We start from the raw sequence: 16,069 nt of genomic DNA, 5'->3' as shown, positions 1-16,069 counted from the left end.
AAAGAGCATAATCTATATATGCTTCAATGATCAAGTTGCAAGAATATCTTTAATATGCCAAGTCCTAAACTAATTGTTATGCAAAGAACTGGAACAATGCATAACAATAAATAGGGTTACATTGGTGTTGTCAACACAAACAACAGGAAGATTTGAAAAACTAAGTAAGGTAGGTAGGTTAGAGTGAGGTGCAAATTACATTGTTTTAGCATAAATGAACTTCTGTATCAGTGTTTTTCTTTGTTGAAAATATCTCTTGGATTGATTGTCATAACTTCTTTGTACGTGATACTGTCAGTTTGCATCCCCAGTACACACTGAATGGCAAGGATGAAAATAGTGTTTCCTCAGGGGCACATTTTTACCTGTTGCAAAATTTGGGAATATAACTGCTAGCTTGTATGTATGTGTTTGGAGACTTATAGATGCATAGGCTCAAACCAAGGTTCATCTGTACATCCATGTGTTTCAAGGCTTGGAGAGAATCTTAACACTGACATATTGCATCAAAACATTTCAAGGTAAGAGCTGAATTGAAGTCCATGTTAGAATAATTTTGTTATGTTCCTATTTATGTGTTACACCTTATTAGACTCCTTACTGCACTCTTTATGACACTCCTTGTTACAGTCCATGGACTCTGCAGTCCATGAGCTACCATTAGTCACTCAGTGCCTTTTTATTTTGTAAATGCTGTATATCATTTTCTTTGTACACGTTATATCCAGCTGCAGACAGGATAGACCCCAATCTGCCAGTCCATTATCTACTGACAGATATGGGTCTTTGCTGTTTTGGCTAATCTAACAGCAGCACATTTTATTATGTCAGATCAGGGTCTATGCTGTTCGCGGAGACTAATCAAACAATAGCACATTTTATAATAGCAGATCAAGGTCTATGTTGTGTGCTAAAACTAATCAAACAACATCACATTTTATAATAGCAGATCAGGGTCTATGTTGTGTGCTAAAACTAATCAAACAACAGCACATTTTATAATAGCAGATCAAGGTCTATGTTATGTGCTAAAACTAATCAAACAGCAGCAGATTACAATGGCAGATCAGGGTCTCTGTTGTTGCTAAGACTAATCAAACAGTATTACAATTTATAATGGCAGATATGGGTCTGTGTTGTTAGTGAAGACTTGTCAAACAGCACATTTTAAAATGACAGTTCAGGGTCTGTGTTTGTTAAGATACATCACATTTTCTAACAACAATCAGTGTGTTGTTTGTTAAGACTAATCAAACGACAGCACATTTTATAATAGCAGATCAGGGTCTATGTTGTGTGCTAAAACTAATCAAACAGCAGCAGATTACAATGGTAGATCAGGGTTTCTGTTGTTGCTAAGACTAATCAAACAGTATTACAATTTATAATGACAGATATGGGTCTGTGTTGTTAGTGAAGACTTGTCAAACAGCACATTTTATAATGACATTTCAGGGTCTGTGTTTGTTAAGACTAATCAAACAGCACATTTTCTAATGACAATCAGGGTCTGTATTGTTTGCTTAGACTAATCAAACAACAGCACATTTTACAGTGACAGATCAGGGTCTGTGCTGTTTTAGTTAAATCTGACTTTCATATGAGTATGTACAGTAAGCATCTTTCTCAGTCAATGTCCATCAAAGTTACAGGATATTTTGCATTTAATTATAGTGGCATGTTTAGTTCAAATCTGTCCAAGTATTTTAAGCCACATTGGTGTTGTAAGAGAATTATGAAAGATTTTTTAATATACGTTCTTATCTTTTCAGGAATGGAACAAGAAGAACTCAAGGATTAAGCCAAGGTGTCAATTTCTCTGATCAAGCAGGAATAATAAACTTATGGAAATAAAATAAAAATTCTGCCTTGGATCATGGTACCATCACCTGTTTGTGTTACTTCTGGTCTTTGCAGAGAAAATTATGGCGGTAATTTTATTTGACTTACATCCGAGCTATTTCATTGAAGTGCTTCATATAGGAAATGAAAAAACAATATTAATTGTGTATGCAAAATATTTCATTACATTAAGTTAATAATAGTTGTTACAGCAGTAAGTATGTATAGAGAATCCATATATTGATATATGCACATAACATTTTTCTAATGCATGTTCACAAACTAGATTTAGAATGAAAGATAAAACCAACATTCTGAAAGTTCTGGAAGATCTTTAATTCTATCCAGAGTAAAGTTAAAGAGTTTGGTATGAATCTTGGACTCCTCGCTTTTGATAATGATATCTCTTATTACTTTAGAAGTATTCGTTATTTTAGCAAAGTAGCAATAACAAATGACAGATATATATTCCCGAAGAAGTTAACATGCTTTGAACCAGACGACCTTTTGTGTATTACATCATCCATTTTGACACACTTCACATAAATCTATTTTTCCTGTGACATCATTGTACATATGTTAGGGTAAAAATAATATATTGCAGAGCAACATCAGTAGTGCATAGAAAACTAAAGTTTATAGGGAAAATTATGTAAAGAAATCGAACTTTGCAACACTTAAGCTTTTCCTATATTTATCCATGACGGTATGTTGTTACCATGTCTGTATTTTGTTGCCATGTCTGTATTTTTTTCTCCCATGTCCATATGTTGTGACCATGGCCATATGTTGTTACCATGGCCATATGTTGTTACTGTGTCTGTATTTGCTGCCATGTCCATATGTTGTGACCATGGTCATATGTTGTTACCATGGCCATATGTTGTTACCATGGCCATATGTTGTTACCATGGCCGTATGTTGTTACTGTGTCTGTATTTGCTGCCACGTCCATATGTTGTGACCATGGTCATATTACCGTGTCTGTATTTTCTGTACATGTTCATACCATACATAATGAATTTGATTTTTGTTCTAGAACTCTTGTAGGATTTCATGGATTGAAGTCAAGTTAATGTGTGACCTAATATCAATTAGACCTAAACCAAGTTTGACCTTTACTAATTTATGACAGAATTTGACCAAGTTATTGCTCCATTTGAAGTCAAACTTTATCATTGCATAATCGATGTCGTTTGTATTCAGTTTTTTTCTGAAGGACTTTGTTGACTGAAATGAAGTTAGATTTTGGGCTCATTAACTTTCAACTCATTAACCCCTGGCGCTGTGTTTATTTGGCAGGAGATAGTAGCCTACTGTCGAGCTCTGTAGCTTCAAGGTCATGTACAATATGCTATAGTGGGTGGTATTATAGAAAGGTAGACCGGTGTAGCTCTACAATGATACCAAATAATCAGGACATTTTAGTTGCACTGCAAAAAAACAAGGAAAAACCTAATTTTTTGGACCTGATTATTTTTTTAAAAATTTGCCCATGATCGGAATCCAATTTTGTGTCTGGATTTTAGACTTTTTGCCCTCTGATCTAAGGTAGACCAGTCTGAACTGCACACAGACAGGTGAACCTTTGCAAAAAGTAGGATAAGGTGGGCATTTGAAATAAAGAGTGGTCTCAATACAAAAATGATGGGTCTGTTAAGCAAAAAAAAGAAAATGAACTACAACTTTTACCCTTCTGCTGATGTGCGAGCAAACTAATAGAAAACAATGTTTTTAACACAAGGCATTAGGCTAATGGAAACTTTCTTGGAAGTTGATGTCTTGTTATGTATTCAGAAATAGTCCCCAAAATGTGTTTCCTACTTGCATTTCAGGTGAAAGCGTCAAAGACCTCCAGGGGTTAATGAGTTAAAAGACCGAATTAATTTAAAAACATAATTGGTTTAATGGCTTAATATTAAAAAGACCCAGGTCATAATCAGATCTTATGAGTTCTGACTTCTGTTTCGGCTTATAAGTTTGTCTTTATATAATCTTTCATCTCAAGAACTTTTGAAGTACTGCATGGCATTAAACTTAATTTTAGGATGGGTCTTAATAATAACAAGAAAAAAGGAAATTTGATTTTATCCTATCTCAGTTAAACATTGACTGAAATATAGTTTCTGATCAGTTGAAATTTGCCATTTTTATCTAGAACAGAGGTTTCTATAACTATGCCAAATTGGCTGGAAACACATTGCACCTTGAACCAAAGTTTCTTTAATTATGCCATATTGGTTGGAGATACATTGCATCTTGAACCAAGGTTTCATTAAGTGTTCCATATTGGCTGGAGACAACATTGCATGTTGAACCAGGGTTTCTTTAAGTGTTCCATATTGGATGGAAATGCATTGTGACTTGAACCAAGGTCTTTAGTTATGCCATATTGGTTGGAGACACATCTTGAACCAAAGTTTCTTTAATTATGCCATATTGGCTGGAGTCAAGTTGCATGTTAAAACCAAGGTTTCCTTAATAATGCCATATTAAGGTTTCTTTAATTATGCCATATTGCCTGGAGACACATAGCATGTTGAACCAAGTTTTCTTTAATTACAACATATTGACTGGAGACTCATTGTATCTTAATCCAAGATTACTTTGATTATATCATATTGACTGGAGTCACATTGCATGTTGAACCAAGGTTTCCTTAATATTGCCATAGTAAGGTTTCTTTTATTATTCCATATCGACTGGAGACACATTGCATCTTAATCCAAGTTTTCTTTGATTATGCCATATTGGCTGAAGACACATTCCTAATCGTCCTCTGCCTTTTTGGGAAAAGTATGGAACATAGCATCCATGCCTCCATCTTCCATCTGTCCATCACACAAACTTTAATTTCCACCCAATACCATTAAAGCTTTTTTAAAATAAGGAATGAATACATGGCCATTAAGAGGTATTTGCATATCACATTGGATGTCCTACCTTAAATGTCAAAGTAATGGCTTAATATTATTTTCTTTCTCTTACACCTTCCATTCTAATTTTTATTTTTGAGCTATTTAAGATTCAGAAATGAAACTTGGCATATTTTAAATTTTACAACACATTTCATTCCACTCTATAAGCTTGGAGCTATTTGAGGTTAAAGAATGAAACCTGCTGATGTATCATTGCTAAAAGGTGTGTTGCACACCATATTTTATAAGTCACTTTCATATCCACTCTTTAAGTTTATATCTGGTTGAGATTAAGGGATGAAACATGAGATAGTATGAAACATAAGATAGTATGAAACCTGAGATAATTGCATCATCAGAAAGTGTGTTATGTACTGTATTAGGGGTCCTGTCTTTAAGCTTAAGGTAAGAGCTGTTAGATATTAAGGGATGAAACTTCGTATACTTAAATATTATCACTGGAATTGTGTTTAGTACACAGGTGGGGTCCTGCCTTCAAGGTTAGAAGGTTATTATTTAAGTTCTTAGCACCTTCCTTCCTTCTCATTAACTTTTGGGCTCTTTCACCTTTTAGTATGAAACTTCATATACTTGTATATTTTCATTAGCAAGTGCCCTTGGTATATTGTACATTCTCATTAGCAAGTGTTCTTGGTATACTTGTAGATTATCATTAGCAAGTGTCTTGATGCTTCAGGTTATCATTAGCAATTGTCCTTGGCATATTTGTTTATTATCATTAGCAAGTGTCCTTTGCATACTTGTATATTTTCATTAGCAAGTGTCCATGGTATATTTTACATTCTCATTAGCAAGTATTCTTGGTATACTTGTATATTTTCATTAGCAAGTGTCTTGATGTTTGAGGTTATCAGTAGCAAGTGTACTTGTATATTTTCAATAGCATGTGTCCATGGTATATTTTACATTCTCATTAGCAAGTATTCTTGGTATACTTGTATATTTTCATTAGCAAGTGTCTTGATGTTTGAGGTTATCAGTAGCAAGTGTCCTTGGCATGCTTGTATATTTTCATTAGCAAGAGTCTTGATGCTTGAGGTTATCAGTAGCAAGTGTCCTTGGCATGCTTGTATATTTTCATTAGCAAGTGTCTTGATGCTTGAGGTTATCAGTAGCAAGTGTCCTTGACATACTTGTATATTATCATTAGCAAGTGTCCTTGGCATACTTGTATATTTTCATTAGCAAGTGTCTTGATGCTTGAGGTGATCAGTAGCAAGTGTCCTTGACATATTTGTATATTATCATTAGCACGTGTCCTTGGCATACTTGTATATTTTCATTAGCAATTGTCCATGGTATATTTTACATTCTCATTAGCAAGTGTTCTTGGTATATATGTATATTATCATTAGCAAGTGTCTTGATACTTCAGGTTATCATTAGCAATTGACTTGGCATATTTGTATATTATCATTAGCATGTGTCCTTGGCATGCTTGTATATTTTCATTAGCAAGTGTCCATGGTATATTTTACATTCTCTTTAGCAAGTATTCTTGGTATACTTGTATATTTTCATTAGCAAGTGTCTTGAAGTTTGAGGTTATCAGTAGCAAGTGTCCTTGGTATACTTGTATATTTTCATTAGCAAGTGTCTTGATGTTTGAGGTTATCAGTAGCAAGTATTATTGGTATACTTGTATATTTTCATTAGCAAGTGTCTTGATGCTTGAGGTTATCAGTAGCAAGTGTCCTTGACATATTTGTATATTATCATTAGCACGTGTCCTTGGCATACTTGTATATTTTCATTAGCAATTGTCCATGGTATATTTTACATTCTCATTAGCAAGTGTTCTTGGTATACATGTATATTATCATTAGCAAGTGTCTTGATGCTTCAGGTTATCATTAGCAATTGACTTGGCATATTTGTATATTATCATTAGCATGTGTCCTTGGCATGCTTGTATATTTTCATTAGCAAGTGTCCATGGTATATTTTACATTCTCATTAGCAAGTATTCTTGGTATACTTGTATATTTTCATTAGCAAGTGTCTTGATGTTTGAGGTTATCAGTATCAAGTGTCCTTGGCATACTTGTATATTTTCATTAGCAAGTGTCTTGATGTTTGAGGTTATCAGTAGCAAGTGTCCTTGGCATACTTGTATATTTTCATTAGCAAGTGTCTTGATGTTTGAGGTTATCAGTAGCAAGTGTTCTTGGCATACTTGTATATTTTCAATAGCAAGTGTCCATGGTATATTTTACATTCTCATTAGCAAGTATTCTTGGTATACTTGTATATTTTCATTAGCAAGTGTCTTGATGTTTGAGGTTATCAGTAGCAAGTGTCCTTGGCATACTTGTATATTTTCGTTAGCAAGTGTTCTTGGCATACTTGTATATTTTCATTAGCAAGTGTCCATAGTATATTTTACATTCACATTAGCAAGTGTCCTTGGCACACTTGTATATTATCATTAACATGTGTACTGGTATGTTATCATTAGCAAGTGTCCCTGGTATATTTGTATATGATCATTAGCAAGTGTCCATAGTATAATTGACATTATTAGTAGCAAGTATCCTTGATGCTTGTTGTTATCATTAGCAATGTCAATGATACTTGAGGTTCAGCATTGAAGCATAATGTACTTCATTCTCTAATAGTATCTTCTGTACCAGAATCGATGTTTCATCATCAAATTTTTTTATCAGTTTCTCCCCTCTTCCTGCTCTTTTACTCTAATGCTTTTTGAAACATAAATATGGCACTTGATTGCTTTCCTTGTAAATCTACAGCTCTTTCATAACGGTTACAGATTCTATCATTATATATGTTTGGTGACCTCACCCCCGAAGTAATAGGATACAAATTTACTGAATTATTTTGTTCATTGAATAGTTGGTTTTCTAGTAATCCCTGTCTTTTAAATTGGTAATATAATCATTTAATCCATAGTCTGTGTGAAATTTTCAGTAAAAAGCCTTTTTTTAAAAAAAAACAAGTAGTTTAATTTTAACCAGTAATTCAGCAGTCTAATTGATTTATACCTAACATAAAGCAGATTGCTAACTTTTAGAAGAATTAGATATTGTTCAGAGCAAGTTTATTTGCATGTTTTATAACAATACCATCATGATGTTTTGCATGTTATAATTGTAAGCTTTTATTTTGCAGTGAAATCCACTACAGCTACCACACTAATGTTGCTACTGTTTATGTTGTTTTGTTTGACATGTGCACTAACACCTACAAATGAAGATGAGATAACATTCATTGAATGTGGGGGTAAGTTTGCATCTAAAAATCAAGGTCATAAAAACAGTACAGTCAAATAATTTAACAGCATGGTGAATTATTGTACATCTTTGAATGAGAATGCTTTCTAATTGGTTGAATTCCTGTGCATCTGTGAATGTAGTATGTTTTCTGATAGGTTGAACATAGCAAGTTGCAATAGTAAAATGTAATTGCTTTCTGATTGGTTGGAAACTGATGTCATTGTGACATGATGCCACTGTTACAAATGCCACAAAAAATGACATTTTTATATCAGGACTACATTTACTAAAGTGGAATAACATAGTCTGGTATTTAAGGATTGAGGATACAAATGTATTATTATTATTACCATCACCAGTATCAGTTTTGCTGGGAACACATCAGTATGTGATAGTTCTTGCAACACATCAATATGTGACATTTCTCTTTTACTGACAACACATCAGTATGTGAAAGTTCTCTTTTACTGACAACACATCAGAATGTGACAGTTCTTGCAACACATCAATATGTGACATTTCTCTTTTACTGATAACACATCAATATGTGACAGTTTTCTTTTCCTGGCAACACATCATTATGTGATAGTTTTTTTTACTGACAACACATAAAAAGTGTGACAGCTCATTAACTGACAACACATCAAAATGTGACAGTTCTCTTTTATTGGCAACATGTCAATATGTGGTGCTCTCTTTTAGTGGCAACACAACAAAATGTGACAGTTCTCATTTACTGGCAACACATCAAAATGTGACAGCTCTCTTTTACTGGCAACACATCAAAATGTGACAGTTCTCTTTTACTGGCAACACATCAGTTTGTGACAGCTCTCTTTTACTGGCAACACATCAATATATGACAGTTCTCTTATTGACAAGACATCAAATGTGACAGTTGTCATTTACTGGCAACACAACAAAATGACAGTTCTCATTTACTGGCAACACATCAAAATGATTTTACTGGCAACACATCAATATATGACAGTTCTCATGTACTGGCAACACATCAAAATCATGAAATTTTATTAAGCTGAGTAAGGAAAGTTGAGATACTAAGATCTCAAATCTTGATTTTTAGTTCTCAACTTCTGTGTTAAATTATAAAGGCAGGTGCATTTAGTGCATTCAAAGATTTGTCATTATTACGTGTATCGTGGCATGGAGTTCTAATGATACATGGTTGTATTTTTTAGAGAGGGAGATTGGTCATTTGGTCATGATGTATACCAATAATCTGCATGACCCAAAGGTTGCAATTATTAGCCTGCATAAAATCAACATCATACTTTAATTAAACTAGCTCCATATATTTCTACTAAACTGCATGCAGTTCTGAGGCTTCATTTGATATGTGATGTTACTTACCGGTATCTTAAATGTCGGCTGCTGATAAAGCTTATGTGTGTGTGAATGAAAACGTTGCTCATGACAGTTTGATTTTTTCAAAAGGTATGCCATGGTGACCATCTTTCAGTGCATGTGTGTCAACAGATTTGCATTTACATGGTCTCATTCTAAGATGTAATATGAAACCTGTAATGTTAATTAATTTATATTGATTTTGATAAGCCCAACTTACCCAGTATGTTATATATGTATTATGGCATTGTCTGTCTGTCTGTTAACACAGTCTTGTTCAACCCATAACATTGTTAATTTCTAAAACTTTTACTAAGTAATCTATATATAATGAGAAGATGGTGTTTTATGCACTGTAGCCAGGTCCCCTGCATCAAGTTCATTATCATGTTAAGGGAAAATGTAATTCTTTGACTTTTAAATCAGAAAGAGAAAATATAACCCCATGACTTGTATCATTGTCTGGAACATCACTTTTAACCCTTTACCTCATGCAAGCGCCTTTGGACACCTCTACTCCATTCACATGGAAGCGCCTTTTGACGTCTCAATTCCATTCACATGGAAGCGCCTTTTAATGTCTGCTGTAAACATCAGCCATTTTAAGCCAGTTTTCATAGTGCCACCTTCGGGGAAAACCCCCTATTAAATACTACATTCATTTCTGCGAATGAATATTACGTCAGATCACGTGGTCACTGTTTATGCTCTGGTTGATATCTGCTATTTAAAGTAACTGGTTTGTAATCTCCACTTTCTTTCCAAAATGGAGGTTGTAGATTTCATTCAGTACTTACGAAGTTTTAATGATTAGAATCACAACTATGAAAGCTTCACTAACTTAGGTAAAGGCTCTGATATTGATGTAGGCAGCAATTAGTTTTTATAAATTATCAAATTAAGATAACTTAGTGATGTAGACGTGGACAAAAATCTTGTAAATTTTGAGTATGAGAAATGGTAGCTGCTGTTGGTCATGCAGTCTCACTGACTTGACGGTGAACGAGTTCTCTCAAGATTTTAAAGCACATAAACAAATTCTGTCGTGAAAAATAATTACACAGTTATAACAATCTGGCTTTTTTCTAAAATTTTTCCACACGTAATAGACGTGTACCAAAAATGTAAAATGGTTAAAATTGCTGTTGAACATAACATACACTACATTGCTTAACAGTTGACAGACAGGCCTATGTGTATGGAGTCGAATAACTCCATAGGTAACAGGTGTTCTATTTATAGAGTGCTGCACTTTGTAACTATGTTCTATGAGGTAAAGGGTTAAGTCAGCAAGGAAAAATGAAACTCATTGACTTGCATCATTGTCAGGAACATAACTTTTATGTCAGTAAGGGAAAATATAACTCATTGACTTGTATCATTGTCTGGAATATAACTTTTAAGTCAGCAAGGAAAAATGTAACTCTGTGACTTGTATCATTGTCTGGAATATAACTTTTAAGTCAGCAAGGGAAAAGGTAACTCTGACTTGTATCATTGTCTTGAACAACTTTTAAGTCAGCAAGGGAAAATGTAACTCTGACTTGTATCATTGTCTGGAATATGACGTTTAAGTCAGCAACGAAAAATGCAACTCTGACTTGTATCATTGTCTGGAACATAACTTTTAAGTCAGTAAGGGAAAATGTAACTCATTGACTTGTATCATTGTCTGGAACATAACTTTTATATCAGCAAGGGAAAATGGGACTCATTGACTTGCATCATTGTCTGGAATATAACTTTTAATTCAGCAAGAACAAATGTAAATGTGACTTATATCATTGTCTGGAACATAACTGTTAAGTCATCAGGAGAAAATTTAACTCTGTGACCAAGTATCATTGAATATAACTTTTAAGTCAGCAAGGGAAAATGTCACTCCGTGACTTGTATCCTAATGTTCAGAGTACAACTTTACAGCCACTAAAGATATTTTAATGAAACATTGCAAAGTAAGCATCAGAAATGGACAGTGTGCTGCATGCCATAAGCATGCCACTGTCACAAGGTCATGGTCAGGATAATGAAATTTTTTATTCTTTAGCAGAATTCTTGTCTGGAAAACAAATTCTGAACCACTGAAAATGCTTTCATGAATCTTTTTCCATGTACATGTCATGACTATATGGTGTATCATAGCTCATAGCATGATTGAGGCATTGAGGTGAAGGTCATGGTATGGGAAAATGTAATTCTGGACTTGTCTGTAACTTAGAAACCAGTAAATATATCTTAATGGAGCTTTAGCCAATTATATATCCTGCATAGATAACATGTTGCATATCTTGGAAATGTCAGTGACCACAAGGTGAAGGTCACAGCAAGAGAAAATATAACTATGACCCCAGTCATTGTCCCAAATATAACTTTTCAACCAGTAAAGTGAAATTTTGCCCAAATACATATCATGTTTGTACAGTCTTGCACAATCCTTGAGTTTGAAGGGTTAGTTATTTTGAAAAATCATTTAATTTTCAATAAGGTTATTTTATACTTGAGAAGAAAAAAAAGAGTCCTTCAGTTTGCTGAAAGACACAATGAAATAATATTTACCATTTACACAACTGTTGCTTTATATTAATATATCTTTCAGAAAACTTTTTTCTGTGTAAAATCAAAATGTCTTACATTTAGCTTGTCACTCTTGATTCATTTCATTGCACATTTTCAGATTTATAGACTTCTACTTTTTCCCAATTTACAGATATTGTGCCAGTTGATCCCTTTTATTTTATTGGAGAAAGACTTGTTCTAACCTGTACCTTATGGAATATTGATAATAACAAGACTGTATCACTGTATTTTGATACAGCAGTAAATAACAATGGTAAATGGAGCAATGTGGAAGTAAATCAGACTGGATATGAGATTATCCAATTGAACAGTACTACAGTTCAGCTGACAAGCCCAGTTCTAATGGTAGATGATGCACGAAGGCAGAGTAAAACCAGGAGTTACAGATGTATGGTCCGGGAGGTGGTGAATAAATGTACAGAGAGGAATAACAAATTTGTCACTCATAAAACTGTCAAAATTGACTGTAAGTAATATTTGTAACTTGAATATTATATGCAGTCTTTGGAAGCTTCTTTTTTTTTGAAGCCCAACCTTTAAAATGGTCTTTTTATTTTAAGATACCCTTGTGTATTAAAGCACACAAAATTGCAATATTATAAGATATTGGAGGGCAAGGCTTAAGAAAGAAATAAAATAGATGCACAGCTCAAGCCTTTGTAATTGAATATGTCTCTCCATTATGTTGAATTGCCAGCAAATGTCTTTTTCTCTGAAGCATTTATTATTACACATTCAAAGTAAAATATGGCTACTAGACTGAGCAATGTCAGATATCATCACCACACTTGCACACACAAACACACACACATAAACATGTACACACATAATCACAGACAGAGACATAAAATAAACAAAACACATCAAGCTTTTTTCTTTAAATGCATTGAACTGTGAATGCAGTTTTAACTGCTGTCAATAGTTCAATGGGGTGGGTGGTTGTAGAACATGATGCAAGTATCATTGGAGTTCATCTTTGTTCTAACTGGGGACTCAATGGTACTGTGTACTAACTGGGGACTCAATGGTGCTGTTGTTCAAACTGTCCCAAAGATATTGTTGAATTTTTATCAACATAAAAAATTGTCTTTCTGCATCTGCGTTGCTGAGAGGGAGTTTCAAACATGCAGTGGCTGCACTAGTTAAAATGTTTAGACTTGTTAGTTACTCTGGATTTATGCATTTTCCCAATACTGGATTGTATAATACTAATTTGTCAATAGATGTCATATACATTGGAATGACTAATACTGATTTGGTGTGTGCAGTATATTCAAAAAATACAACACTCTCTATTGTTACTGTACTTCACAAATTCAAACTCCATCAGTCTGGAGTTCTAAAGTTTTATTTTGCTGGATTAAGCTTGCTTTGATGGTGGCACATTGTTTTGTGATTCAATGCTGCATTTCTACATCTAACATTAAAAAAGGAATCACATGTCCACATTATTTCAGCGACTGAAACAACATTAATTAAAATCCAGTTTCAAAGAAATGTTGCCACTGATCATGAAGTAGCCAATAATCTTGAATAAGTATTTTGAAATATTATAATTCAAGACAATGAGGAGTTATATCGTTGTTTCTTCAACACACATCTCTTTGATTTACCTAGCTTCCATACTGGATCATTCTGTTTTGTATACTTTACCTCTTCCGCAACAAAAGATTCATAAGACAACATCACCCTAGTATTATTATCAGTCAGTTAAGTAATCTATACAGGGGTTTGTATGCATTTTTGCATTCTACTACTGGATATCCACTCTCAAGATAAAGTTTCACATTTGAGTCCTATGATAAACATGCTAATCTAGATAACCACAGCATCATGTACATATTGAATACTTAGAAGCTTAGTCATGCCAACATTCTAGATTGAATACTTAGATAAAAGCTTGCTTAGTCACGCCAACATACTATATTGAATACTTAGATGAAAGCTTAGTCACACCGACATACTATATTGAATACTTAGGTGAAAGGTTAGTCACACCGACATACTATATTGAATACTTAGGTGAAAGCTTAGTCACATCGACATGCTAAATTGAATACTTAGATGAAAGCTTAGTCACACCAGCATTCTAGATTGAATACTTAGATGAAAACTCACCAACATTCTAGATTGAGTACTTAGATGAAAGCTTGGTCGCACCAACATACTAGGACCTGCATTCCCATATTCTATTTTAAATAACATGTGATAGATTAAACAAAATAAAACAAAAGAATTACATCACACTGAAAAAAATTAGCAAAATACTTAAAAATTACATTAAATCAAGCGACAAAAAATATAATTAGCAACATATATGAGAATTACATTGAATCAGGGGTAAAATAGATATGATTAGCAAAATACATGGAAATTACATTGAATCAGGTTAACAGATGGATAAATTTAGGAAAATACATGCAAATTACATTGAATCAGGTGTAAAATGGATATAATTAGCAAAATACTTGGAAATTATATTGAATCAGGTAAAAAAATGGATAAAGTTAGGAAAATACATGCAAATTACATTGAATTATTTTGAAAATGGACACAAGTACTTGTTTCTCCATTCAGGGTAGAAGATGAGTGAAATTACATTTCTTATACCAAAAAGTCATTTTAAGAAACTCACATGCCAATAGTTATGTTCATTTTTTAAACTTGAATATTTCCCTCCCTCAGTTAGAGGTCTAGTATTAAAAACAACATGATAGCTCTCTGATGCCTTAGTTATTTCTCTTATTTATAATATCTTTCTTCTTTTTCTTGAACCTCTTTTCTACTTTTTTTCACTTTGAGCACTCTACATTTTTCATTATCTGCATATTTTTTTGACATGTTTATTGTCAGTCATTTGGAGTAATAATTGCTATCTTCACCACAGTCCTTGTGTAATTTATGTTTATCTGTCCTTTTCTCCAAACTTTAGGGCTTTTTGTACTTGCTAGAAAAGTGGTACTCCATTTTTATTATCCATTTCATAGTAAACGGGGTCAGGCGGCTAAGTATTACCCACCCAATTTTTGTTCTGGTTGATCATTGATGTTTGTATTTCCTTTTGGCCTTTCAACATGCCTCAAGGTATTGGTAAATGTTTCTGTAAGAGATTGATTGGAACACTTACACCAACTGCTTGTAATGCACTTTGTGTGCATGCAAAAGATGGATGTCCTTCTGTGCCCATTGGTCTGATGAGGTGACAGAGTTAACAGAAAGCCACCATACATGTACTGATAGAGGCAGGAAAAAGGGACCTGCATCCTTCATTCAAGGAGTGGTCTAAGATACTTCCCAGTGTAGAGAAGTTACCAGCTCATGTAAGGAAGGGATACATAGCTTTCTCATGGGTAATGAAATGATACAGGAGAACGATAACTGGCACTTCCTGGGGGAAAAAAGTTGTCAGCTCCAAGTAGGGATGGCTCCTCCAACACTTCCCAGTTTAAATAAGCAATACCAGATAGTGAGTCCAACCTTCCTGGAAGAAGGGAAGCACAATCTTCTTGCTTAATTTGACCTGCTTACAGATAGAGGGGATCTCGTTGACTGACCTCAAAATGCCCTGAATAGAGACTTATTTTGCAGGGCTTGGGGACTCTTATTATCAGGTGTGAAGCTAGCTATGGTGTATCCATTTCCTCCTATGATTTCCAAGTTGAACTTCCTTGGCTCTATGTGTCAGCAGACTGGGCAGGCCACTACACCCTTCCCATCTCTGTCCTCATTAGCAAAGTTAAAGAAGGGGCCTGCCACTCATCTCCTGCATCAAACAGGGATCATTAATCTCCTTATCTAAGGGGAGTGCAGCAACAGGTTAGTCCTGTCTCCACCCATCACCTCATGAATGGAGTCGTGTCCATGAACAATGATAAAATCACCTTCAATGGGAGGTAAGAGGGTTAGTCCTATCTCACCCCAAGAGCAAAGACAAGATTACAAACTCAATTATGGTAGACTGTTATGAACTCTCTGAGGACCCTGTTCCTTTTAGTCCTTCTCTTTTGGGGCCTTCGTCTTAGTCACACCCTAAGGGGTCAAGTGACAGAGGAGGAAGTGTGGACTTTTGACAGTGATTATTGCCTCCTTTCCTCAGGTTGGTTTCCAAACCCC

Source organism: Sinohyriopsis cumingii, chromosome 1 (genome assembly GCF_028554795.1).
Source record: "Sinohyriopsis cumingii isolate HCF-2022 chromosome 1, ASM2855479v2, whole genome shotgun sequence".
Lineage (NCBI taxonomy): Eukaryota > Metazoa > Mollusca > Bivalvia > Unionida > Unionidae > Sinohyriopsis > Sinohyriopsis cumingii.
Note: the sequence above shows the minus strand (reverse complement) of the source record.